This window comes from Ranitomeya variabilis, chromosome 8 (genome assembly GCF_051348905.1).
Source record: "Ranitomeya variabilis isolate aRanVar5 chromosome 8, aRanVar5.hap1, whole genome shotgun sequence".
NCBI classification, from domain to species: domain Eukaryota; kingdom Metazoa; phylum Chordata; class Amphibia; order Anura; family Dendrobatidae; genus Ranitomeya; species Ranitomeya variabilis.
Genome location: NC_135239.1, coordinates 66,179,053 through 66,192,595, shown reverse-complemented (window position 1 = coordinate 66,192,595; position 13,543 = coordinate 66,179,053).

Genomic DNA, 13,543 nt, shown 5'->3' with positions numbered 1-13,543 from the left:
CTTAAAATAAATTCCACCATTTTGCTACTACAGTGTCTAAGTCATTTATTGTATGTTTTTCAAACCAGAACCAAATCCATCAGTGCTCCTGGTCTTCATGGCTCTCTGCCCACCCTTCTAATTTCTCTCACTGTTAGAAATAACAGGAGGGAATGAAGGGGTGTTTTACACAGACCTTTAGAATGGGGAGAAAGCATGTATGCAGTCCTGGAGGGCAGAGAAAATGACCTATAGAAAAGGAAGAAAGAGGAAGTGAGTGCAGGACAGAAGCTGTGCTTCTATATGAGCAGTGAAAGCAGCAGCACACTGGATATACGCAGTGTAGCGAAATATGTATAGGTATATATGTGTGACTAGCAGTAATTTAACATCTGTCCTGAGACTGCAGGTCTCACAGGGGTCACAGCATATGTTATCCTGAGAAAGCAGTCTACTGTCTCCAATCTCGCCAGGGGGTCTTGCTAAGAGCCAGGAAGGGGAAGCGTTCCACACCTCCTGTCTCTTTTGAAGAGAGATGTCAATTACAGCCTGACACTATCTATCTGTGAGAAACATACACAGAAAATTTAAGAGGAAATAATATATTCATTGGTGGAGTGTTCACGGTCCAGTCACAAACAAGCAGTTATAAATATTAACATGAGAGGCTGGTCTAGAAATTTGACCTCCAGGGTGACTCTATAAATTAGACCTACACACAAAGGGGGGGTTCACAGACTGAGGGGCAGCCAAGCTGATGTGTTCCAGTCCATATTCGTCCCCCCCTCAGGGAGCAGAAAGCAGACTACAAAGTTAGATATTTTTGTAAGTTTTCTCCCGTTTATTTTTATAACTGTTTTGCATATTTGTATGTCTTTTTATTACCATATTTTTATACCCTTTTTATTGTAAGTGCGGCGCCCCAGTGTCCTGGTCGTCGCAGTGATGTCATTATCCTTTCAGGGGACAAGTGATGTCATGTCTGAAGGCAATGGAAGACAACCACATTCAGGTATTACACGCATGCAACATGTTCACACTCCAGACCAGAAGGGGGAGCTCTAAGCCTGTTTAGGGTGAGCTCCCCTATTTTACATCCTGATCTGGAGAAAAGGAGTTCAGTTCCTGTCAGGCAGACAGAAGAAGTGGAGCTCTGCTGGCCTGAAGTGCTGCAACTCCTGGAAGAAAGACACAAAAAGGTGAACATACTGCAGAGAGTGTGCAGGAAAGCAGAGCACAGGAGAGGAATATCAGAGGGAGATCAGCCAGGAACAAGCTGCTCCTTTTTGAGGCGCAGAAGCCGGCAGCCAGAAACACCGAGGAAGTAATAGACTCTACGCTTTACTTCAGAGGCCGGCAGGACAGTCAATTCCAAGTTGGCTGCCCAACCTTAATACCTAAGAAGACACGGTGGCAAATTGTGGGGTCGGGGAGTCTCTAGGGTCCCTACAAACAAGCCCCAGGCTATCCCAGTCATACGGGTTATCCTATCCATACCATCTAGGGGACAGAGAGGAAGAAATAACAACATCTAGAACATCTACAAGAGTTGTGAGAACCTTACCGAGAAGCTCAGCAGGGAGGTACTACAACACACAGGCGCTAGTAAGAAGGCTACTGATTTCCACCTGGACAAGGGGACTCTGGAATTGCCTTCAGATCGACCGGACTCTGCCTGCCCTGTCATCTGGTGCTCCGGGCTGAGGATACCATCTGAAGTCTTAGTAAACAAGGTAAAAGACTGCAAACCTGTCTCCTCGTCCTTTATTGCACCTTGCCCATATATAAACTCTTTTACTGGACACCCCTGAGGGCCACGGACCGGGTCAGCCACCGTGACATCCCCCGAATCGCAGGACCCGGTACTGAGTACCCCATTGCCCTACACTGGGGGCGATCCATAAGCACTGTACCTTTTTGTATTAAAGCATCAAACTTTAACAAGTTGAACTTTGCATGTTCTAAAGAATCCATAGCCTTAAACTGTGTGAGCCTTATGATTGGCAGACAGTAGTTACATTACAGCATAGGACAGAGGTTGAATGCTGGACTGAGAGAGGGGAGATAAATTAACCCTTGCAGGCGCAACCCCAACTCGCGTGCTGAGAAGCGGGTACGTGACAAATTGGTGGCAGAGGGATAGAATTATTTCTATTAGAGCATTAGTGCATGGTTTAAGCAATTATTCCCTGTACTAAAGAATTGGTATCCTTGCGAGGAGTGCTCCAGCTACAAGGTTCAACCCAGTGCTTACTTAGACATACTTGCAAACAGTTTCCCTTCCCCGTTTTTCTTTTCTATATTTTATTTGGCAAAGGCTGTTCATCGATATGGCAGCCCAGTACAAGAAGCAGAGCAAAGAGGCTTTGACCGGCCTCTGTGAGCAGAGAGGCATAGAGACGGCCGACAGATCCAAGGAACTGCTGATACGCGCCTTGGACGAGCAGGACATAGAGCAAAGTACTGGAACATCTGGGCAAGGAGAGAGTCCACCTCGGAGAGACCCAGCAATGCCAGCTCTTGCACCAGAGATACCTGAAGGAAATGCCAATGCTGAGGAGCCTATGAACTTTACTTTACAAATGGCCTTACAAGAGCTGGGAACAAGTGATTCCAATCTGCGCATGCAGCTTATTATTTTGTTTGGAGATACAGACATAAAGGAATTCCTGTCTGAAACACCTACGATCACCTACAAAAGGGGGAGGTCCCTAAGGGATCAACTTGTACATAGTACCTTTACTCCCCCAAAAAAGAGTGGTACGTGGCTTGATAGAAGACAGCTGGGCACATTCCGTTGCGATGGCTGTTCCTTCTTTGGTTATATATCAACAGGAAATCGTTTTTCCAGTGTGAGTACAGGCCAAGTGTTTGAAGATAGACACTTTGTCAACTGCAAGCCAAGCGGTTTGATATATCTGTTTAACCCCTTAAGCCCCGAGGGTGGTTTGCACATTAATGACCAGGCCAATTTTTACAATTCTGACCACTGTCCCTTTATGAGGTTATAACTCTGGAACGCTTCAACGGATCTTGGCGATTCTGACATTGTTTTCTCGTGACATATTCTACTTCATGGTAGTGGTAAAATTTCTTTGATATTACCTGCGTTTATTTGTGAAAAAAATGGAAATTTGGCGAAAATTTTGAAACTTTTGCAATTTTCCAACTTTGAATTTTTATTCCCTTAAATGACAGAGATATGTCACCAAAATACTTAATAAATAACATTTCCCACAAGTCTACTTTACATCAGAACAATTTTGGAAACACATTTTTTTTTGTTAGGGAGTTATAAGGGTTAAAAGTTGACCAGCAATTTCTCATTTTTACAACAAAATTTACAAAACCATTTTTGTTAGGGACCACCTCACATTTGAAGTCACATTTAGGAGTCTATATAGCAAAAAATACCCAAAAGTGACACCATTCTAAAAACTGCACCCCATAAGCTGATCAAAACCACATTCAAGAAGTTTATTAACCCTTCAGGTGCTTCATCAGAGCTAAAGCAATGTTGAAGGAAAAAATGAAAATTTAACTTTTTAGTCATGAAAACGATCTTTTAGCAACAATTTTTTTTATTTTCCCAAAGGTAATAGGAGAAATTGGACTGCAAAAGTTGTTGTCCAATTTGTCCTGAGTACGCTGATACCCCATATGTGGGGGGGGACCACTGTTTGGGCACATGGCAGAGCTCGGAAGGGAAGGAGCGCCGTTTGATTTTTTCAACCTAACATTGGCTGGAATTGCGATCGGACGCCATGTTGTGTTTGACAAGCCCCTGATGTGCCTAAACAGTGGAAACCCCCCACAAGTGACCCCATTTTGGAAACTAGACCCCCTAAGGAACTTATCTAGATGTGTGATGAGCACTTTGAACCCCCAGGGGCTTTACAGAAGTTTATAACGCCCGGGCGTGAAAATAAAAAATCATATTTTTTCCACAAACATGATTGTTTAGTCCCCAATTTTTTATTTTCACAAGGGTAACAGAAGAAATTGAACCACAAAACTTGTAGTCCAATTTGTCCTTAGTACGACGATACCCCATATGTGGGGGGGAACCACTGTTTGGGCGCAAGGCAGGGCTCAGAAGGGAAGGAGCGCCGTTTGACTTTTTCAAGCTAAAATTAGCTAGAATTGAGATTGGACGCCATGTTGAATTTGGTGAGCCCCTGATGTGCCTAAACAGTGGAAACCCCCCACAAGTGACCCTATCATGTTATCTAGATGTGTGGTGAGCACTTTTATCCCCCAAGTGCTTCACAGAAGTTTATAACGCCCGGGTGTGAAAATAAAAAATCCTATTTTTTGCCCATAAAAATGATCTTTTAGTCCCCAACTTTTTAATTTCCCAAGGGTAACAGGAGAAATTGGACTGCAAAAGTTGTTGTCCAATTTGTCCTGAGTATGCTGGTACCCCATATGTGGGAAAAAACTACTGCTTGGGCACACGTCAGGGCTCGGAAGGGAAGTAGTGACGTTTTGGAATGCAGGCTTTGATGGAATGTTCTGCGGCCATCATGTTCCGTTTGACGAGCCCCTGATGTGCCTAAACAGTGGAAACCCCCCACAAGTGACCCCATTTTGGAAACTAGACCCCCTAAGGAACTTGTCTAGATGTGTGGTGAGAACTTTGAACCCCAAAGTGTTTCACTAAAGTGTATAATGCCTGGGTGTGAAAATAAAAAATCCTATTTTTTGCCCACAAAAATGATCTTTTAGTCCCCAATTTTTTAATTTCCCAAGGGTAAAAGGAGAAATTGGACCGCAAAAGTTGTTGTCCAATTTGTCCTGAGTACAAATGTGGGAAAAAACTGTTTGGGCACACGTTGGGGCTCGAAAGGGAAGTACTGAAGTTTTGGAATGCCGACTTTGTTGAAATCGTCTGCGAGCGTCATGTTCCGTTTGCAGAGCCCCTGATGTGCCTAAACAGGAAAAAACCCCACAAGTGACAACATTTTGGAAAGTAGGCCCCCAAAGAACTTACAGCTCCAAGAAGGGAAGTTTATTAGTCAAAACACATCTTATATATCTCCTGTAAGGGGGCTCGGTTAGCTCTAAAATGGGAGTGATCTGATATATTCCATTGGTTAGTGGGTTGGGCATGAGCAAGTCCATGGGCGGATCCATGAGGTCATCAAGGTGGGTTGGTCCGTGAGGTCATCAGGGTGGGCGTCGCTGTGGGTGGATCCATGAGGTCATCAGGGCGGGCGTCATCTTGGATACCAGAGCACACGGCATGCTGACACAGGAAATGGCGGCCATCTTTAGTGTCTCACTTTGTTCATCTTGGATACCAGAGCACACGGCTCTGATACAGGAGATGGCGGCCATGTTTAGTGTCTCACTTTGTCTGAGGAAAACTTATGTAAGGTTAAACAATACATGTTATGGGTTGCTTCTCTCAATTACCTTATGTGTTGAGGTTAATTAAGTATTTGATCTTATGGCTCTCCTCAACAGTCCCCCCTAAATACTTTATTAACCTTTTTTTTTTTTATCTTGATCCCACCGTGGTTCCCTAACCCACCGATGTTAAGTGTTATTATGACATCAGAGGCTTCATGACAATATGGATGCTATAGACACCAGAGAATGTGTGACCAATTACGGGTATACCGGAGCGTGTTACCCATGTCCTTGGGACTTTCCTACATGCTGGATCTATTACTCTCCAATCTCCCATCTTTATGGTTACATAAAATACACATGTGACTCACCCTGATGTAACATCCTAGATCTGACCGTCTTGCCCGGGAGGGGGGAATTGGAGTTTTCACCAGTTTGAGACAAGGTTTCCCTTGTGGAAAACCTCCCTTTGTAGCTGGACTTTGACAAGCAGGTCAGATCCTACTCTGTCCCTAACTGTCTAACAAGTTTATAATGTGAGAGATGGATCCAGGAGGCGCTCAGCAATCCTGACTGAAGTAGGAGTAGTCAGGAGCACTTAGTAGGGACCCTTAAATCTCGACTCCAGGAATGTCTTTTCTGATGAACTTCTTTACCAGCATGTAGTCACCAGGTTAGAAAGTATGGGTACCGTCACTGGAATCTGGACCTGGAATGGATAATAAAACTTGTACATGTGTTATTGACAGTTCTTTAGTAACAACAATTACATAATTTACAAGAGTATCACTTCCTAAGGCTAGCTGTTGTGGAAAATATTGACCCAACCTTGGAGGCTCCACAAAAAGAATCTCGTATGGTGTGAGTTTAGTGGGACCCCTTGGAGTGTTTCTGACTGAGTATAAGGCAACGGGCAAAATGTCCAAGTCTGACCTCCTAACTGGCTTTCAGTATTTTATTTTTGAAGGTGCCATTCAGTGTTTCTACTTTCCCACTGCTCTGTGGGTGATATGGAGTATGTAAACCAAAATCAGCTCCCACTAATGTTCATAGTTCCTTAGTCAGTGCTACAGTGAATGCGGGTACTTGGTCACTCAATTACCTCTGGGACCCCATATCTGCATACTACTTCAGTCACCAGTCTCTTAACAGTCACTCTGGCAGTCATGTTTGTTACTGGATAGGCTTCGGGCCATCCTGAGAACATGTCAGTCACTACCAGTACATACTCGTACTTCCCTACTTTTGGCATTTGAATGTAATCGATCTGAATCCTCTGAATGGGATAGAGTGGTTTAGCCAAATGTTTCTGAGTAACTTTCTGAGGCGGTGCTGGATTGCATGTTGCACACACAAGGCAGGACTTGAAATATTTTTGGGTGACAGTAGAAATCCCAGGTGCCATGTAGGTCTTCCAAATCGGGTCATTCATCTGATTCTTGCCTCTGTGGGTGATACCGTGTGCCCATTCTGTCACTGAGGGGTACAGATTACGGGGTAGACCTTTGTGTTCACCCTCCAGACTCCATCTTCATCCTTTTTTAGCTCCTCCTTCTTGCCATGACTTCTTTTCATCATCTGATGTCTTGTCTTGATGTAGATGGATAATCCTCATAAGAGAGGCTTTAGTCCCTTCTTCAGTGTCTTGTGACACGTACACCGCTGCTTTCTCTTTCCTAAATGGATCCACAGCATAGGTTTTTGCTGTTTTGTCAGCAAAGAAGTTCCCCCTTGCTTCTGGAGAAGCCAATCTCCCGTGAGCTTTGATCTCGATCACTGCAACCTCTGAAGGTAGATTCAGAGTGACCACAAGTTCTTGCATGGTAGCAGCATGTTTTACAGGAGTTCCACTGGACGTTAGGTATCCTCTGGCTGCCCAGATACTGCCGAAGTCATGAGCCACTCCAAAAGCGTATCTTGAATCCGTGTAGATGTTGACCACCTTCTCCGTCGCTTCCTGACAAGCCAACGTCAAAGCTTTAAGTTCCGCTTCTTGTGCAGACATGTGCGGTGGTAGCGATCCAGCTGAGATGACCTGGTCATGTGTAACCACGGCATATCCCGTATGGAACCTTCCTGTATCATCTGCAAATCTGGAACCATCAGTGAAGAACGTCAGGTCAGCATGTGGGAGTGGGTCTTCATACACGTTTTGGAACCATCAGTGAAGAACGTCAGGTCAGCATGTGGGAGTGGGTCTTCAGACACGTTTTTCTTGGAGGCTACTTCTTCATGCATTTGTTCAAGACAGTCATGATCCTCTGAGTGTGTAGAGGCATCTTCTCCGAGAGCATCAGTATCATCATCCACATCCCCCCCCTGGAAAGAGGAAGCAGCGTGGACAGTTTGAAGATGCTGCAGCGGACAAGAGTGACATTGTCCGGAACCAAGAGCAAACATTGGAGTCTCATATGATGCTGCACCAACAGATGTTTAGGTTCCAAGAATAGCAATTATGTTGTGTGGAGCCATTAAGAGAACTGGATGTCCTCAGATGATATCAGGATTTGGGATTCCAAGAGCTGGTGCAGACTGTATGGCCTGTTTAAGAGCGTAGAAAGCTTCCACGGATTTAGTACATAGTGGAAACGCTGATGTCTTGAGGTCATCGTACAATGGCTGCATCAGCTTTGAGGCATCTGGAAACCTTTGGCAACAATAATAATTGATAAGTCAGCCAACTCATCCGAGGCCCTTGTCTTAGGTTCTTGGCAGAACTCAACACCAGAGTCCCATGTCTTGTCCTGCTCCTGTAGAAAGGCATCAGCTGTTTTTCTGGATCTAGAACTTGGTTCAGCAGAGTAGCAGCTTGCTGGGGTGTAAACTTGACATAGATGGTGGGCTCCTCAGACATGAGCATTGGCACTGTTGGCGGTGGCACCTGAGGCGGGAGTAGAGATGGCACCGGGAGTGCAGATGTAGTCCCTTGTGTATGAGGAGCCGGAGGAGGTAACAGTCCTGGAATGAGGGGCTCTATTTGGGCAGCTCCAGTATCATGGTGTGGGCTCCAGGTGACGCAGGCAGTCTTAAAAGCTTTAACAGTCCTGTCCTCATTAATGCGAGTTATTGCTGCATGAAGTTGTTGAGCACTAACGTCTGGATGAATAGGGTCAACATTAGGGGTCACAGCGTGTATGATCATTCTACATGGAAGATTGCCAGCTTTAGTCACCGCTATGTCCCCAACAGCTATCTGACCACGTGACTCAACAATGATTCGACTGTCAGCTTGAATAGTCGCCCCTCCTGCTTCCACTATAGCTCTAGCTACACCTCCATTGTGCTCTAACCGAGAATTGGCAGCATTAACAATAGCGTCTGTCTCCATTGTTGTTATGTCACCCTTTCCCACCACTAACAAGGGTCCCTCAGGAAGTTCTTTTTCAAAAATAGGTTGCCAACATTCCCTCCCCTTTGTGCTTCCTGTGCTATTGGTATCCTCCTCCCAGATTGAGCCCCCCCTGTTACAGTTGCCACCGTCCCATACAGGTGTGCACTTGGCTGCGAGACAGCCTGTGAGGTACTGGGTATAGGGTTATGTAGGCTGCGTGAGAGTGCTGTTGTGGAAGCATTGGGAGGAGAGGCCGCTGCTTGGAGCATCTCGTGCGGGTGTGCAGCTAAATTGGCAGTGGAAGTGACAGTAGAAAGGGTAGGTGCCGGGGACGATCCAGGTGGGAAGATTGCTGGATTCACAACAGGAGTGATAGGGGAAAGGGTTGGTGCCCCATTGGAAACCACTGAGATAGGAAACATGGGTAAAGCCTGTTCACTTCCCGAAGGAATATAGTATTGGCCGTTAGTGGTCATTACTGGGTAACAAGGATTTGGTGATGTGGTGTGTAGCCTTAGTCTGAGATGTTCACCACCAGGAGCAGCACATTTGCCATCCACAACATGGCCGCCGTCAGAATTACATTTGCCATCCACAAAATGGCCGCCGTCAGAATTACATTTGCCATCCACAAAATGGCCGCCATCAGAATTACATTTACCACCAACAAAATGGCGGCCATCAGAATTACATTTACCACCAACAAAATGGCCGCCATCAGAATTACATTTACCACCAACAAAATGGCCGCCATTACATTTACCACCAACAAAATGGCCGCCATCAGAATTACATTTACCACCAACAAAATGGCCGCCGTCAGAATTACATTTACCACCAACAAAATGGCCGCCATCAGAATTACATTTACCACCAACAAAATGGCCGCCATCAGAATTACATTTACCACCAACAAAATGGCCGCCATCAGAATTACATTTACCACCAACAAAATGGCCGCCATTAGATTTAGCACATGGTTCTGGGCCACCATTTTGGCTGCTATTACATTTAACACATGGCTCTGGTACACCATTATACGGTGGTGGCCGCTCACAGGATATATTTTTGTAATACACGCAACTCAAAACTCTATTCTTTCTATTCCTTTTCTCTTCTACCCAATTTCCAATTTTTATTTATTTATTTATTTATTTTTTTCTACAGACTTCCAGAGACTCTTTCTCCTGCCCTAGCAATAGACAACAATCCATTATCTTCTAGGATACCTTTTCTTTCTTTCAAGACAAGCTTCCACTCCAGGGGCTGTAACCATCCCAAAAAAACACCAGAACACAGGCATGGATGCTTACCTGTTCAAGGCCTCCAACAATTGCACTACCCAGGGTGCACCAGGCCCAAATGAAGATAGCGAAAACACAGGTGCAAATAATACCGATGCAGCCAACCTACAATCAGGAATTGGCTGCTTGGAGCACCCGTGCAAAAAAAACATAACCATATATTTTGCATTCCTGTGTGAACATGCCACATACAGACTATTTTTTTGCACGGGTGCTCCAAGCAGCCAATTCCTGATTGTAGGTTGGCTGCATCGGTATTATTTGCACCTGTGTTTTCGCTATCTTCATTTGGGCCTGGTGCACCCTGGGTAGTGCAATTGTTGGAGGCCTTGAACAGGTAAGCATCCATGCCTGTGTTCTGGTGTTTTTTTGTTTAGTTTAGTGGAGGGTTTCCTCCAATGCTGTAACCATCCCCCCTTCTGGCATTCCACACAATTTCCACTAATGTGCATGAGTCTAACTTGCCATCTGAATTTGGCTTAGTGCCCATACGGCAGAACTGCATTAATTTCTCCATCTTTCTATAGATATACAATATATATATCTATCTATCAAGATAACAAACACCAAACAAACAATAAGACGGGGGAGATGACTCAAACCTGAGATTCTAAAGGGAACTGAGTCTGCAGTACTCAGTTCCTATTGCTTCTTGTCACGTGGTCCCTGTCTGACTTCCGTGCTCCGTACTTTACAAACCAATTATTCCCTACTTTGTCAAATTGCTCCCTAACTTACCGGTCCCCGTGCAGAGTCACTCACTCGATGTCACGGGGCAAAAACTATAAATTTAATTATTTGGCTCAAACTGAGTCAATCACTCCAAGTTTTTAATGAGCCGCTACACAATTTATTATGCCCGAACTGAGTCAATCACTCCAAGCTTTACCGGGCCCCCCTAGGCCGAGTCAATCACTCCAGGTCCTAGTCTCTCTTATACAGAACTGAAAATCTTATCACAGGCGACAACCGTATACCACAGACAAAAATTATTATTATTATTATTTTTTTTATTTTTATTTTTTTTCTACACTTGCTTGCTTCTCTAAAAAAAAACCTGTTTATCCCGTTCTCCACATGCTTTTCCTTCTGTAAACACTTGCTTCTTTCCTTTCCTAGAAACCTGTTCTTCCTGCTCCAAACACAATGCTTTTCCTAACTACCAGTCATCTCCTTCTGTAAAAACCTGTTTTTCCTGTTTTATCACTTGCCTCTCCCTCTGTAGGAAAAAAAAAAAACCTTGCTTCTTTTAACTACTAGTCATCTCCCCTCTTCACAACATGTAACAGGCAGCAGGCAACTAAAATATGTGACGGTTCTTGCAATTAAATGACCAGCAGCGGAGATACCCTTCTGCCGTCTTACAGATACCAAGAAAACCGGACACGGTCAGGCAATCTGCACAGGATACCCCGAAGGACACAGGTAAAGACTACAGATTATAAAAATCAGCAGACTTACCGTGTTCTGTTAAGGAGGTGATCAGTCTCCAGGTTCGGGGTACTCAGTGCATCCAGCCGTTCCAGTCGCCGGTCCTCAGGGTTCAGGGCTCTCCTCTGCTGGCCCCAGGTTGGGCGGCCAAATATTAGGGTTGAACAATTCATATAAAATGTTCAATTCTCTAGTTGCCTACTCCTGGCCTAATGGATATTGATCATGTGCACTAAAGAAATACACCAGACACAGTCAGCTGTAACTCTCCTTGATCAATGTGTGGCTCAGCTCCAAGAAGGGAAGTTTATTAGTCAAAACACATCTTATATATCTCCTGTAAGGGGGCTCGGTTAGCTCTAAAATGGGAGTGATCTGATATATTCCATTGGTTAGTGGGTTGGGCATGAGCAAGTCCACGGGCGGATCCATGAGGTCATCAGGGTGGGTTGGTCCGTGAGGTCATCAGGGTGGGTGTCGCTGTGGGTGGATCCATGAGGTCATCAGGGTGGGCGTCATCTTGGATACCAGAGCACACGGCATGCTGACACAGGAAATGGCGGCCATCTTTAGTGTCTCACTTTGTTCATCTTGGATACCAGAGCACACGGCTCTGATACAGGAGATGGCGGCCATGTTTAGTGTCTCACTTTGCCTGAGGAAAACTTATGTAAGGTTATACAATACATGTTATGGGTTGCTTCTCTCAATTACCTTATGTGTTGAGGTTAATTAAGTATTTGATCTTATGGCTCTCCTCAACACCTTCAGTTCCAGAAGTACTGGGCCCGCCCCTTCCCTCGTGCCAAACATCAGGGCCTTAACCACTACCTCCTGGAAATGAAGGTACGACGTATCGGTGTTGTGTGCACATCGTGACAGCAGGAAAGAGTTGAGCATTGCCATTTGTACAATGTGCACGGACAGCTTTTTGTACCACACCCTGGCCTTTCTCAAAGCACTGTACGGTTGGAGGAGTTGATCAGAGAGATCAACGCCCCCATGTTTTTGTTGTACCCCAGTACACAGGTCGGTTTGCTGACCTCTGTAGAGGTACCCCTTACAGTGCTGAGGGCGCTGCCATCATGTGTATGGTGGTCAATAGAAGAACATCCCTTTTGTCCTTGTACTTGACCACCAGCAGGTGGTCGCTACATTGGGCTTTGCTCTCACCTTTTCTGAGAGTCTGCCCAAGTAGCGTCTTCGGGAGGCCTCTCTGATTTTTGCGGACAGTACCGCAGGCTGCGGTACCTCGTGCAGAGAGAGATTTGTAGAGTGGGATGCTGGTGTAAAAGTTATCGGTATAGAGGTGATATCCTTTATCCAGCAGTGGGTGCACCAAATCCCACACAATTTTCCCACTCACTCCCAGGATAGAAGGACACTCAGGCGGTTCAATCCTGGTGTCCTTCCCTTCGTAAACTCTAAAGCTGTGGGTGTACCCTCTGGTACTCTCACACAGCTTGTAGAGTTTGATTCCGTACCTGGCCCTTTTGCTGGGCAGGTATTGACGGAATTTGATCCGCCCCTTAAAATGAATTAAGGACTCATCCACGCAGATGTCCCTTTGAGGCACGTACACTTCAGCAAACTTTTTGTTGAAGTGTTCGATGACCGGCCGAACTTTGAACAGACGGTCAAAGTTGGGGTCATCTCGGCAGGACACCGTGCATTATCGTTGTAATGCAGGAACTTATGGATGGCCTCAAAATGCATCCAGGTCATGACCATTCGGAACACTGGAGTGTTATATAAAATATCTACACTCCAATATTGCCGAAGTTCAGGCTTCTTCAGGATCCCCATGTGGAGGACTAGGCCCCAAAACTGCATCATTTCAACTGCGTCTACAGGAGACCAGTTAGAATATGATGAACCCGAGTTTTGGTCCAAAAATTGCCGAGCATACAAGTTAGTTTGCTCCACCATGAGGTTAACGAAAGCCTAGGAGAAAAAGACTTTGAAAAAGTCTAGTTCTGTGAGGCCGGTGGTGTCAAACTTGATTCCTGATTCTGCCACAAAATCAGGAATCAGTGGCTCGTAATTTTCGGGTGGCGACGTCCATATGGGGTCCGCAGTGGGGTGCGCTGGTTCGTCTTCAGCAATGGTGGGCGCTTCATCATCTTCATCATCTTCATCAATG